This window comes from Castor canadensis, chromosome 8, assembly GCF_047511655.1.
Source record: "Castor canadensis chromosome 8, mCasCan1.hap1v2, whole genome shotgun sequence".
Taxonomy (NCBI): Eukaryota; Metazoa; Chordata; class Mammalia; order Rodentia; family Castoridae; genus Castor; species Castor canadensis.
Window position 1 is genome coordinate 84,689,347 of NC_133393.1, and position 15,097 is coordinate 84,704,443.

General features: G+C 45.4%; 1 protein-coding gene across 1 annotated transcript in view; it reads right to left on the reverse strand.

Moving 5' to 3' along the window:
* The window catches only part of Vdr (vitamin D receptor), a 53,084-nt gene extending 45,746 nt beyond the window's left edge, over positions 1–7,338 (reverse strand). Inside the window, exon 1 of the mRNA XM_020171740.2 lies at positions 7,259–7,338. The gene's annotated coding sequence lies outside the window, so the exon portion shown is untranslated. The remainder of the gene's footprint in view (positions 1–7,258) is intronic.
* Positions 7,339–15,097: the final 7,759 nt, after the last annotated feature.

A 15,097-nucleotide genomic window follows, 5' to 3' on the forward strand; every position in this document is an offset into this window, starting at 1 on the left:
CAGACTGGCTGGGTAATTACAGAGTTGAGGGTTGGGGTGGCCCATGCTAGTGCCCAGCCAGACACATTCTTTAGTTCCGTGGGTGGCTGGGTAGGTGGGTAACTGACTGTTTATGTGGCTACCAGGACACTGGCTACATCTAACACCTCCTTTCCCCAGCACAACCAAGCAGACTGCTCAACCTTGGGAGGGAAAGGATTCTTTGTAGGCATTCTGCTTCTTCCTCTTCTTTCTCTTCTGTCCCTTCACCTCAACACTCCAGCTGCTCCCTGCTTCTCAGATAGGACAAATCAGAAAGCCAAAGATCAAGACCAGACTCTGAACAACTGACCAACAGAAACTATTAGACTTCACTCTACCTTACCTGAAGCACTTAAATGATCAAGAAGCCCAGGGCATATCTGAGTCTCAGTTCCATGTCCTTTGACTAGCTAGCACATACATGGCTCTGATACTTTGTCATTTTTTCAAAATCAATGCCCTCCCAATCCACTTGACAAAAGTGCAACTCTGTAGTTACTAACTGAGCATCTATTATGTGCCCACTGTTAACCTCACACTCTTGGCTGAAATGATGAGAGCACCAAGTTTTGAGGAAAATGTAGAACTGTGGGATCCGTTGCCCACTGCTCTTGGAAGAGGAAGGTTTCAACTGCACCTGGATGTACAGCACAGGGCTCCCAGAGCCAGGCTGCAGCATTCCTGGGGTCACTTGTGCACAATGCATCACACAGGCACACACATCAGTCAGAAATCAGGTCTCTTGGCTATGGACAAAACCATTGTAGCTAAAAGGGGCTGTAGAAACTCATCTAATATAACTTTTCCATTTTAGAAAAGAAGTCTATCTCAAGAATTGAAAAGGATCGGGGCCAGTATAGTGGCTAACATCTGTAATCCCAGTTATCTGGGAGGCAGAGCTCAGGAAGATCATGGTTTGAGGCCAGCCTAGGCAAAAATTTAGCAAGACCCTATCCAAAAAATAACTAAAGCAAAAAGGGCTGGGGGTGTGGCTCAAGTGGTAGAGAACATGCTTAGCAAGTACAAGGTCCTGCGTTCAAACCCCATACCACCTAAAAAAACAAAATGAGAAATAGTAAGACCTCTCATTTATCCTGCTGAAAGAAATGATTTTTGGTATAACCACTAGGGAAAAGAATTTGGGATTGTATAGTAATTCCAAACATGGAATTCCATATGAACCAACAATTCATTCTGTTCTTAGGTACGTGCCTTAGAGAAGCTCTTATACATGCACCAGGAGACAAGCACACATGTTCCTATTGATATTATCATATCATAATAACCCCCCATGGAAATAACCCAAATGTCCATCAACAAGAGGGAAGACATAAAATTTGGGGTATTTTTTCAATAGAATACTACATAGCTGAGCAACCTATGCACTAAAACTGTGACACAGATGAATCTGAGAAGTACTCTGCTGAGTGAAAGAAGTACATTACAGAGTACATGTGAGAAAAAACTTCAAGGCCATGTAAAACACAACAATATATTGTTTTGTAAAAACACACATAGATGATAACTTACAAAGGAAAAATTCATCTTGGAGAGGCGAGTAAGGAAGGGGGATGCAAATGGGGAGAGGCAAAAGGGATTTAAAGATACTGTAAATGTTCCATTCCTAACTTAGGTGGTAGAGAGTTATATAATATGACTCTGTGTAGGTTACAGAGTCACATTATATACTCTTATTTCACACTTCAAAAAATAATAAAAAGGACTGAAGAACCTGAGTCTCAGAGAAGCTATAATACTCCAAGCTTCATTGTTTAACACGTGGCAGAAAGAGAAATTAATTTACCAAATCTGAGTTTAGCCAGGTGCCAGGACAGCCATTCCTGAGTTCCCATGGGGCCTCTTGCAATGCATAGATTTCTGGGCTATCAATTTGAAAACAATTGTAAGAGTCTTTTTTTTTTTTTCATTGTTAAATACCCAGTATTTTTCATTGTTAAATACTCAGCCTATGTTTGCTGAATGACTGTCTGCACATGACTTGCAAGGGTCCAGTTTGTGTAAGGCACTTGACTAACCTCATCTAATCCTCACACAATTCTACAAGGGAGCTAATTTTATCCCCAATTTACAGATGAGGAAACAGACTTGGAGAGATTAAGAAACTTGTCCAAGGTACGAGTTTCCTCACTAGAAAGTGAGGAGGCCAGGGTTTGAACCCAGTGTGAAAACTCAGGTTCTGTTTCGCTTCTGCCAGGCTACTAGCATAGCTTCTAACAGCACTTCCTAACATTTCTCCCATTTACACGCTAGAGAGAGTCATAGTACTTACCCTAAAGCAGAGCTGTCCAAATTAAAGAGACAAGAGACCAGCACAGGGCCTTCAGGAGGCTGTCAGAGGAGGCTAGAGTTCATTTCTCCTTCCAGGTAGGCTAGGTCCCCTTAAGGGATGGCCAGGAAGGGGAAAGAGTAGACATGGTGAGAATAGCTCCATTGGCCAAAGGGACAATGGTCTTTTTAACCTTACTGAATTAGCACATAGTACATCATCAATGAAGTGGCTTTTTGAAATCAAAAGAGTATTTCTTGTTTGCCTACCAGGTCATCCAAGTCTTGCTCAATTCCATGCAACCTCTCTGCACAGTGCTACATACCTGAATATGTGCCTATGATAACCAGAGAGGCTCTGAGGTCTAGCAGAGAGGCTAAAGGTGCTGGCAGAGGTGCCATTGTCCCGAGTACCCTTTAGGCAAATCGAGCTTGCTCTCAGGTCAACTTGTTCAAACTAGTAAGTAAATCTAACCCTGCTGCTTGCAAACATTTATTGCAGGCCTCTAACATGCAAGGCATGGCACTAAGTGCTGTCCTGTGAATGCAGAGGTGGGAGAGTTCCTGGATGTTATAAGCGTGGGTTTTAGCCTCCTGCAGACCTGAGTGTAAGTCCTGACTTTCTTCCTTCACTAGCTGGCTCATCTCAGCACATTGCTTAATCTCACTGAGCCTCAGTATCCCTATTTGTAAGGTGAACGCAGCAATGGTTCCTGTCTCATAAGGCAATGCTAGGTCTGGGAGGTCATGTGTGTCCTGTACATAGCATGGCACCTGGTACCAAGTGAGTGCTCAGTAAGCAAATGTTCCTGGAGCTACAACTCCAGTGCCAGCAGGTGGCACACACTGGATATGTCACCAGCAAAGTCTTGAGCCTCCTGGGTGTGCCACAGTGCCTGGAATGTCACACCTTGCAAAACACCTCAAAACTTGTCATCAAAAGGCCAGTGAGAGGTAGCAGCTTCCCAGGAACTGACCACTGGGTCCTGCCCAAACTCCACTTTCCCACTGGTGCAGCTGCCCACACCCTGCACAGGACCAGGACTCTCCCCTGTGCAGAATGAGGACTTTGTGTGACATCTGGTTCTGGGAACACTGCTTAGTTTATTCCTTGGCACGGGACCTGCAGGGCAAGTTTGCAAAAGCATGACACATGCTCACACTCATACGCACAGAGCGCCTACTGCTTCTGCCATTTATTCACCAGCCACCCTAGCCCAACCCCAGCTGGCTTAGGGGGGCTGGCCACTTCCCCCTCCCCACAGGTGTTTCAAAGACAGGATTCCCCAAGGGGCTTTCATTTGTTGTGATGAGAATAACTTTCTTCCTGCTGGAGTAGACGAGTCATTACACAGTCATGAAGGAGCGTGCTCTTTATACCCAGATCACTCATATGCTGGGGACTCTCCAGGGAGTCTGCCCTGAGTATCTGGACCATGAGGCCGAAGGACCCAAAAGGGAGGGCAGTTTCTCTTCCACATGTCACTACCACAGGATGCTGTTATTGCCACCAACGCCTGTAGCCTGAGTTGTGCAAGAACTGTCTGTCCCCACCCTGGACCATTTCCCCAATAGTCAGACCAGACTGGAGGGTCAAACTCTAGTGTTCAAGGGTGCTAATTCCATCTCCATCTGAGCAACCACTCTCCAGCTCTCATCTCCACCTTGGTTGTCATTTTCCTGGATCTTGATTACAAGTGTACTGTATCCTTTATCTACATGGACAAAGTTTGACTACCCTTCCTTTCCTTGTTGTTTACACACTTCAGAGCTGGTCTTTCCTTTGGGATGGAATGGTCCCCAGAGGTCTGAGAAGCTAGAAGGACAAAATGAAGAGGCTTGCAGATGGGGGTGGTGGGGGAGAGGAAAGAGGAAGCATGAGTCTGAGTCTTGGCTCTACTATAAATCTCAATTCCCCCAGGGGAAGCTGAAGAGAAGTTGGCAGGCCTTTCTGTCCCTGTCTGAGGTAGGGGTGGGGCAGGAAAATGAAAGGTGAGGCCAGTCACAAGTCAAGGGTGAAATGAAGTCATATGGTGGTGGACTGGCTCCTGGGACAGGGTGGCTGACAGCAGGGCTACTCTTGGGGGAAAAGACTGGAATTGGTTGATAAACCCAGGGAGCAGGCTAGGATGCTGGGGCTGCCCTCAGAATTAAGCTATCCCCATCTTCCCTTCAATATTAAGCCTTCCCCGGCCCCATTGTCCCCTCATCAGTGTGCATGACCTCTGCTGGCTTTGGAGTGGTGTTCTCTAGGATGACTGAATGTTTCAGTTTGCCCTGGACCATTTCGGTTTATGTCAATTGTCTTGGCATATCCATGCAGACCATCCTTTTCAATCTCAGTTTGGATGACAAATTATATAGTCACTCTTTCCAGCAGGGCATGACAAGGGTAAAGGTTAAGGAGAAATCAGAGAGAAGCATAATTAGAAGTGAGGCCCTGGTGGTCCAGAGCAACAGTTAGGCTGGCCTCAGCCCTCTTGGATCTTCATGGCACTAGACTGTAGTGGGGAGAGAGCCCAAAAACTGCTGTCTCTCCATGTGGCTTTGATTATTTTGGAAGCAGAGGCCTGGCCTGCTGAGATCTGCTTCCTGTCATCCCTCAGTAGGCCTGGCACCATGCTAGGGCACACAGGATGCTCTTCATCAAATATAGTCATTTCCTTACTTCCCTTTACCTGCATCCCAAACCAACTGGCAGCAGTGACAAATGGAAACTGGAGTCCCATAATTCTCTATCCAGCCACAAACTTAAATGTCATCCAGGCACTCCTGGCCCTGGCTATCTGGCCACTAGAAACCCATTGATACATAGGCAGCAGCAGATTTCTAGAAGAGGTCCCAGAGACTGATTTCAGTCAGGATAGTCTCTGCTTCCTTAGGATGTGGGAACAACCAGAACTTCCTCTCCTGTCATGGATAGCTGCTTGAAAGGTCCCAGGCCTTTCCCCATTAAAGATCTAGGCTTTGGACACCTGCTTTCCTGCTACAGGGAGAAGGTACAGAGTCTAGGAAGTCTGTTGAAACTTCCTCTGTGTCTCAGTCCCAAAAGATCAATTCTGAGGCAGAACAGGTGAAGAATGAGAAAACATAAGCACACTAATTAGCGCACCCTCAAAGAGTACCCATATCTCCCAGAATATACAATGTCTGATGGCTGTGGTTGAAGAGGAGTGAGGGGTCAAGAAAAATTCCTAACTCTATCCTTTCTTACTCCAAGTTTTAGTCTCTCCTTTGTCATCATCAGCTAAAATTGAAGCCATGGGACTCAAACAGAACACAGACTGTAAATTCCCCAGCTTTTTACAGTTAGAGTTGGCCCCACTGCTTGGTTTGCCTCATCAGATTCTTCTCAAACAGATCTAGAGCGGCTACTGAGTGGGGATCATGGGCTCTGGGGCATCTATTTTATACTCAAGTGTCTCTAGAACCCAAAACAAAAGCCAGAGAGAAATTTTCACTCTTACTGCCACCTGGTCTGGCTGCATGTCAGTCCCAAAACTATTGCAGAGAGACCCAAAATTTCCTCCAACCCTTAGATGGGGAAGGAATGGAGAAGGTCCCCTAATACACAACCCTCTCAGCTCATAGAGTTGGGGCTCCTGTGTCCAGACAACATATCTCTACCTCAGTAACCTACCACCCCCCTGCCCAGTACTTAGCTTGGGTTAAAGCATTCTTTGCATTTCCTGGTCCTAGAAACTTCTCAGTTTCTTCTGCATGCCAACCTCACTAGTGGGGATGGCCTGCTAACAAGATCACAGTGCAAAATTGGAATGAGGGGCCGGAAGTTTCCAGTACTGGGATGCCCTTCCCAGTCCTAGAGGAAAAGGGATGTGGATTTACCACAAAGCCACAATCCCTTCACAGTCATCTTCTGGAATCATCTCATAGCCATCAAACAACCATTGCTGTGTTGGGTGTCTGAGCTCCTGTCTATCCCCCCTCCCTTCCTGCCCAGAAATGAAGAAGACAGCCTTCCACAGGGAGCTGCAGCAGAGCTGAACTCTGCCCAGGGGAACTTCTGCAATGCTCAGAAAATGCCTGCCCAACTGCTTGCCTGGGCTCTGGCCCCTCTGGCTGCAACTGAGCCCAGACAGGAGGCTGACTCACTCACCACAAGGAGGAGGAGGAGGAGAAGCAAGAAGGGCCTATGCACAGAGTTCTAAGGCTCCCCCAATCCCAAGCAGACTGGATCTCAGCCTCTGGTCCATGGGAGGGGGTCAGATGTCCGCTAACCCTGGAGACTACTCACAATTCTTTCCTACATATTCCTGGTGAATCTTCATTCCACTGCCCACAAACCCAGGGCCCCACAGTCTCCAAACAGAAACTACTCAATAAGCCCCCTCCTTGATTACATGCTTGCCCCTGAGGTCCTCTGGACATCTACAAACAGCTCTTCTGAAAAAATTAATCCAGTGCTCTAGAACCGATTAGGTCTCAAATCATTAATTTTTTTTAAGTCAAGAAGAGAAAACTACTTAAAAGACCCAATTCCGCCATCACAAGTGACCACCCAAGGGCCCAGAAGATGATAAAGAAGGCTACACACACGTCACCCCCAGAAGACCTTAGCACCATCGACAGTCAATAGCTCCCTTTCCTATTTCTCCTCTCTATGTCAAGGCGCCCCACGGAGGAAGGAAACAAATTCTTTTTCCCCAAGTGCTGAGCACTGTCCTAGGGAAGTATTCTACGTTGAGCAGTCTGAGGACCGAGTTGGTGGCGGGACCCCCTCGCCAGTCTGGCACAAACTTCATCTTTCTCAGATCTCAGTGCCCCCTCTGTGTCCCAACCTCATGGCACGACAGCCCAGATCTCAGTTGCCAAGTTTGCCCCTGAGACTTAGATTCTAGTGCTTTCACCTGGCACTTAGACCTCGGGATGTCCAACCCCGGGCTTAATCCCTAACCTAGAACCCCCTTCCCCGCTGCTCCCCGGTCCGCACCTGGTCCGGCCGGTGGACACGCTGGTCTGCGCTCCCGGTGCTCCGGACTCGGCTGCTGCCTTTTGACAAGGAGAGACAACCAGCACCTGGCCCCGCCCCCGACAAGCCTCCGCCCTCTGACACGCCCCCTCCCTAGGCCCCGCCCACAGACCCGGTCTGGTCCTCTCCTGCCCGGCGCTGCAACCGTGTTGACTTGGAATCAACCATTGCACTATCGCCTTGGACACTGACTCTTGAAACGTGCCACGACTGCTGTCCACAGGGCAAGGCATATTTCTGCCTCAGGTGGGGCAGAATTTTCGATGATTTCATGCGTACAGATCCACGTTTCTGCCTGCGATAATCGGTGGTGCATCCCGCCACCCCCGCTAAGGTGGTTCTACCCAGCCTGCTACGAAAGACTCAGCCAGGTGCGTCACCTCCACAGAGCTGACCCGCCGGGACCTTGTCGCCCGCTGGGGGAGCGCCTGCTCACCTAGAGCTGCTCTCTCCGCCCAGGTTGGAAGTCCCGGGCGCCGCTTGCCATTGTGTTACTTCTGCAGAACACCAGGGAGTTCAACCCAATTCCAGGAGTTAGGATTAAAGAGTTAGGCTAAAAGAAGTAAAGCCTGGAGTTGCATCATCGCTTCCACCCGATGTCCCCTCAGTAGCGACCGCCGTTGAGCACATGAATCTCATCTTAGCGGGCTTAGTCTTAGCTTTCCCGGTCCTTGGTCCACAGTTCCCCACTCCCCACCGTGACGTTGGTGTGAGTGTGGGACCTGGAATTGTGGCTGGCTGCAGAAAATTCGCCATAGAAAATTTTGTCCAAAAGTTATCCTCTGATCTGCTTTCTTATGTGCCAGGCACCACACTAGATGTTAGAAGAGGGATGGAGAAGGTAGAGAGTTCCCTCCTTGAAGATCACTGTCCAGTGGGAGAATGTGTAAATAAATAGTAATTACAACAGAGTGTTCTCACATACAAATGCCCCAAAGCCACTCAGAAGTTAGTGACCTCCTTTAGGCAGGGGACATATTGCTACTTACCTCTTAAGAAGGGAGAAGCCACGGTTTGGATGTAGGAAACAGAGGCACAGAGAGGTTCTGTGATTTGCCCAACATGAGCCAGTCAATGAAGGATAGAGCCCAGCCAGTCTGCTGGTGCAATTAACCATTTCTGAAACAGCTATGCTAGACTGCATGATACCCAAACCCTCTTACCTCTCAGTAACTGGATCCCAAGAAATGGACTGAGGTGAAACAGAAGGAATAGAACTTCAAACAATGACATTAGAACTTCAAACAATGACATTCTAAGGTCAAGCACTGAAGCAGATCCTTAAGAGACTATCATGGCAACTTTTTCTCTGGGAAAGCTTTAAAAAACAGAAAACAGAAGAGACCTGATTACATCTGAGAGTGGACCATCTACCCCTTGCAACAGATAAATAGAAATGCCTGTTTAGAGGTCCTACCAGTGTGATGGAGGGATCTTTATTGTACTGAAAGGAAGAGAAAGAATCCCTTAGGAGAGGGCCAGCAGTGATTCTTAATGGAAGAAAAATCTAAGAGGAAATCTCTAATAATCAATACTTTGGGGCATTCTCAGGTCCCTCTGGAAGAGGTTGATCACTCCAAAGTCACTTTTTGTGGTGACTTAATTGGCTTGGCATCTTGCAAATGCACCTTATCAAAAGATGAGGAAAGATGAGTACTGAATATTCCATAGTCGTGGGCTGTGCATCTTTTTTCACTGCTCTTGGTTGTAGTAGTAAGCTGTTACTTAACATGTGTAAAATGTTTTAAAGTACAGAAAGAAGTCTTTGGAATATCTTATTCAGTCTTTGTCACAACATTTTGGGACAGGCACAGAAGAAAATACTTTTCCCATCATGCAGAATTGTTGACATTTTTACAGCTGGGGAATGGCAGACCCCCTGGAACCCAGGGCTTCTTTCTGAATATCTCCGCTGTTCCATGCTGCCTTTCAAAAAATACTGTCATGCACTTTTCACTTATTGGATTGCAGTCTAGCTAAACCAGCCTTGGAGAAGATAGAGGCTCTGGGTTTGGTAAATATGCTAGATTACTGATGTCACTGTATTCAGCATATGCTGTCATAGCCCCATCACTGTGTCCCTAACCATGTTCTTATCTCCCCCCCCCCATACCTGAAGTACCATTTCTCATCTGTGTCTCTGGACTCTGCTCTCCTTCAGACCCTTGTCTATGCCATCAAAGCTTTCATATCTTCAGGCCAAACCAATCCATCATTTCTCTGGTCTTCATAGTATGTATTGCTGCATTGCATGGTTTGTCACCTGATAACAAGCCATCTTGCATACATGTTAAACATATATGTGATTTTTTTCACCTTAGTTTTATTCTCAGGAAGGTTATTTTGTAAAAGCGAAAAATACAAGATGTCATGAGATTCACCTCTGCCCTTGTTCTATTACAATTACTCATCTTCTCCTGACTTCTCCCTGGCCAGTACCGAAAGGGAGCTTACCTTCTCATACCTTACTCTCTCAAATCCTTGATGACAGGCAGAATGCCTGTACTACAGGTTAACGCTTTAAATTTCTCTAACTAAAGTGCTGTGTGGCTAGGTGCCTGTGGCTCACACCTGTAATCCTAGCTACTCAGGAGTCAGCGATCAGGAGGATCACCGTTCGAAAGCCAGCACAGGCAAATACTTCGTGAGATCCTATCTTGAAAATCCCCAACACAAAAAAGGGCTGACAGAATGGCTCAAGGTGTAGGCCCTGAGTTCAAGCCTCAGTACCACAAAAAATAATCATGATAAATAAAGTGCTGCATGAACCAAACATCAGGTCTACTGTAGGTTTCAAATGGTAATATTTTTTTGTATTCTCACCACCATTAGGAATGGTGGTGGTGGTGAGATTGCTTTTGCTTGTACTCATTTCTGATGAATCATATTAGGGAATATCTACTAAGTGCTTGCTACATGCAAGTTACCAACACACTATAGTGCTATAGACTCAACCATCTGAATAGAAAATGAGCCCTGCTAGGTGCATACAAACTGGGAGGAAGGATTCCAGATGCTAGGCTGAGTCCACCCCTATGTGCTTCATTCCACAAAGCAGAGCCTGGCTGCTGGGTGCCTGCACGTGGGCTGGTCAGGTGGTGGCTGCAGTCAGGCCATGGGGCTATATCCTATTCTCAGCCTGGGAGCTCCCATTTTCTGCAGCTGGGACAATGTCCTCAACGATAGCCTGATACTCTCTGAATCTCCTGCCATGGAGCTAGAGTTTGAGTGGATCACCTTGTCCCTTTGAGGTTCTCACAGACTCTGTCCCCATGGACAGAGGGTTTAAGCTTTTCCAGGTAAAAGTGTGCCCTTTGAGCTCTGTGGAACACTCCCATTTCACTGTTTGCTTTCCCCCTTTTTAGGGCCCTTTTTTCCCTTAAATATTTTATGGTTATGGGGCTGGGAGGACTGAAAAGAAGCCTCTCAGCAAACTCCTAAAGAATATTCTGAGAGACTGGGAGTTACCAGAGGCAGAAGGGACAAGGCCATCCTCTACTTAGTTTCCTTGTTTTTTTTGGATATTAAAAAAAATAAGTCCCGAAAGGTTAGCTCATTTGTCTTTTAGAACAAAAAGGATCTAGACTGTTCTCCTTGTTTATGTTCCAGATGGTGAAAATGGAATGAATAAATGGAAGAAGCTGTAAGCAATGAAAGCAAATCAAATAAAAGGGTTTTCTCAGGACAGTGTTTTTCAGTTTTTTAACTGCAACCCCTACTAAAAAATGAATTTATATCATGACCTAGTATATTCATACATATAGATGAGTTTTATGAAATAAGTGGTGCCCTGCAATGTTTTCTATTAGTTTCTCTATTTTTCCCTCCCTCCTTCCTTCTCTCCCTCCCTTGCTTTCTCCCTTTCTTTTATTTTGGGGTCCACCAAATTGATTTTATTACTCTCTAATTGTGACCCAAAAGTTTTAATTCTGCTCTAGGTCATGGGCTATGCTGACTTGATTGCTTGAGTGATCTACAATGGATAGAAGGCTCAATTCAAGGATTTTTGATTAAATGTTTCCTTTCCGAATGACATGAACAATTTCATCTCACCGGGGTGGGGGTCCCCTTAATTAGAACCTACATCATGAGGTTCACAGAAAGACATTGAATAGGCCAATATGGTATACAAGAAACACCCTCAGAACCCTATAGTGTCTCTCTGGTGACCCCAGAACTTTGGATGAGTCTACCTCCAAAGTCACATGATCAGGGTGAGATCACTGAGGCAGCCTGCATCCATCCAATGTTTGCTTTTATAGCCTTAACTCAGCTGTAATCTTACCACTCTTGCATTTTCCAGCATGAGGAGTCTCTTTCAGCCTCTACAAGCTTGATGGCATCTCAGAAATTCTGACTCGTCCAGAACAGGAAACTCTGGGGGGTCATGTGTAATGCCATGAGAAGCAAGAGCTTGCAGACTCAGTCTGCTCTAGAAAGAATTGGGCACCACCAGATATTCATCCAAATCTCTCTGGCTCCAGGGCTCCATTCCCAGTAGCCCAGATCATGTCTCCATCCTTGGGGCTTTTGGCACTTGTCTTTCTCACCTGCTCCCACATCCGCAAGTGCAGATTGCCAACATGCTGCCCACACACAACTTCTGCCGGCATGGTAATGCACAGCCTGGGGGCTGGACGTAGAAAGGTGCAGACTCCCATCTGCACCTATTTCCAAGCAGAGGCAGCTCTGAACTCTTTCAGGTTCCCAGGCATTTGCTGGGCTCCTGTCCAAACACAGCAGACAGTGATGACTTCTCCAAGTCCCAATTCCAACTAAGGAGATCAATAGAATAAGCTAGAGGCTCAGGGTCCTTTCTCATTAGTAACTATCAATGGCTAAGGGTTTTGCAATGACTGTAAGTCTTGCAGGAGTTGAAGGAAACCTCATCCTCAATGCCTTTGAGGGATTTTTAGTTTGCTTTTGTAGGGAAGAATGCCTGCAGAAGAGCCCAGAGAGGAGATAGTGAAGAGGCTCTATGGCATGGGAATAAGCATCTTGGGAGCAGATGAGAGTAGAATTACTGTCACATTACTGCCGAACAGGTTAGTAGGGAAAATCTGACTGCTTTCAAAAGTCCCCTTTCTGCAGAGGAAAGTCTCCAGGGAGGATGGTTGGGCAATCCTCCCCTTTCCCTCATACCAGTGAACAAAAGCCCCAGTAGATTCATCCTGGGCACATCTGCTTGTTCTGCTGAAGAATAGGAAGGACATTCCGTAAGCAACCTAGGAATGTGTTAAACATCCCTCCCCTGGGACCTAAACTCCAGAAAGATGTGACTGTTGACAGCTCTTTCTCTTTTGCCTTTGGTCTTTAGTTTGGGACAAACACACTACAAAACATGGCTCCCCCTTTCTGTTGCACTTGCCTCATTGTTGTACATAATGGAAGACATCACCATTGATAAAACTTGTGTTTCTGGTGTCCACCTCCACTTCCAACAGGAGTTACTTTGAACTCAATGACAGTAATGTTGTGTAGCTCTGTATCATCCACATGTGATCCTGAAATGCTTTTGATTGCAAACATTGGCAAAAAAAGAAAAGCCTGCCATTCGCACATGTGAATATTATTTTAAAAGTACTATCATTAGTCATCATCTTACACCACACACTTCAGGTGAGGTTCATCATCAATAATAATGAATATAAATTCATATTTCAAATGATATTCTTTTTTTGGTACTAACAGGGATTTGCACTTAGGGCCTCATGCTTGCTAGGCAGGCACTCTGCCACTTGAGCCATTCCACTAGACCTTTGAATGGTATTCTTCATACTTTTTGAAACTTTTTACTGACTCCCCTGGCATTCCTTCTTTGTACTCAGATACTTCATGAGACAGATCAGATTCATAACCATCTGAGAAGAGGACCAAGTGAGGATGCTGTTGTCTCTTTGTATAGTTAATATATTAAAGCTTAATTTTTCAATGATAAAAAATGATTCAAAAAATGAAATACTGCCTCCCTATGCTCAAAGGATCATGGGGGCACAGCCTCTCTTGGAGGCTATTACCTTAGAGAACACAGAGGAAGGATTCAGACCCAGAAGGTTCAACAGGTTTAGGTGTCCCATCCAAATTTATAGTCAATGAGCCACCAAGCAGGGTGGGGCTTAGAGGCTGAGGCTACTGATTTGAAATAGGGATCTTGAGCTTTCCACCACTTGATATTTCCATCACTTTGTCCATCCTCTTCCCTTTTCTTTTTGGAGAAATGGAGGTGCTCATTTTAGAATAGGGAGTTAGACAGACTGCCTCAAAGCCATTCCATCCCGTCCTCTTCCTCTTCCTCTGTGGAAGTTCTCCCAGTAGAGATTGTAGCTTCTATTTGTAGGATGATCTGCCTGAGGGGCTTGTCTTTAGTTTGGGCTTTTGTACACTTGTGTTTGAAATGGGCCCACCTTCGAAAAATAAAGGAATTTGGATGAGTGAGCTCTGTGTGCCTGGTGAGGTTCCTGACACATTTCTGCAAAGTTCTAGGGATTGAGACTGTAGGAAGAATGTGGAGGCAAAGAGCTTAGATTTGGACTCCTTCTTATTGACTAAGTAACTTGGAGGTATTAGTTAATTTCCAAGCATCAGTTTTGCCAGCTGTAGAATGAGAATAATAGTTACAGCGTTGCTGACTTCATAGGGTTGTTGAGATAAAACTTCACTACATGCCTGGTGCATAGTATTCAATGAATATTAACTTAATATCTAACATGCGTTCATTGGCAAAGCCCCTTAAAATTGTCATGGCCCTTGGGGTCTCAACAGGATAACAGGATCCTTCTCTTTTCCATATTTCACTGATTAGGAGTGAAAGGAAGGAAGAAAGAAAGGAAAATCAGGAAGGAAAAAGAAAAGAATTACTTGGCCTTACTGTATATATATATATATATATTTTTTTAATATGTAGGTCTAGGGCTGGCGGTGGTTCAAGTGGTTTCAGTGCCTGCCTAGCAAGTGCAAGGCCCTGAGTTCAAACCTGGGTAGTTACAAAAACAAAACAAAATCTGTAGGTCTATCAGTAATACCACCACCAAATCTTAAAATGGTGGAATATTCCTCCATTTAAGAATGTATTACACCACCCAGATACACAATTCTAGTTTATTTTTGCCTTTTTCCCCAATATATTTTAGACTTAGGCTAATTTGTTGGAGATCCTTGACTTGAAGTGGGCAACTTTGATCAGCTGAGAGAACCATGGACTCCACACTGTGGGGTTTTGTGGGACATATGACATTTGGAAGCCTTTCTTGATTGCCTCCAACAGGTCACTTCCTTTTGTGAGAAATGGGCAAAGGAAATTAAATCTATCTCTCAAAATCAAGAAGAGAATCAACTGAAAAGAATTGCCCAGGGTGAAGCTGATGTGTCTCAAGAGGTTTGCAAGCCAACCCTTCAAGACCTGGGCTGCCCGTGGCTGCCCCAGGGATGAGTCAAATCCAACAAAGGGAGCTGTTTGTACCTGTGCTACCTAGTCAGGAACATATGAGATTTTTAGAGTAAAGCATTCAAATAAAGATAGTTTTTGCTTTGTGTTAACTGTACTCTTTGTCTGAGAAGGACTCAACACTTTGGAGAACTTACCTCTTGGTTTCAAAAGGTTTATGATATTTGTATTCTCCTTTTTTTGCAGGTGAAGTTTAACTGACGACCTTAGGATATGTGAAATGCGATTTGTGCTGAAGAAAAATGTTTTTGTCCAACTCACTGAAGAGTGCATTCAGATTGCTTTTTGAAAGCAGCTTCCAAACATCATTAGGACTTTAAAAGCCACATGCCAAGGCTTCCAGGCTGTCAGCAGTT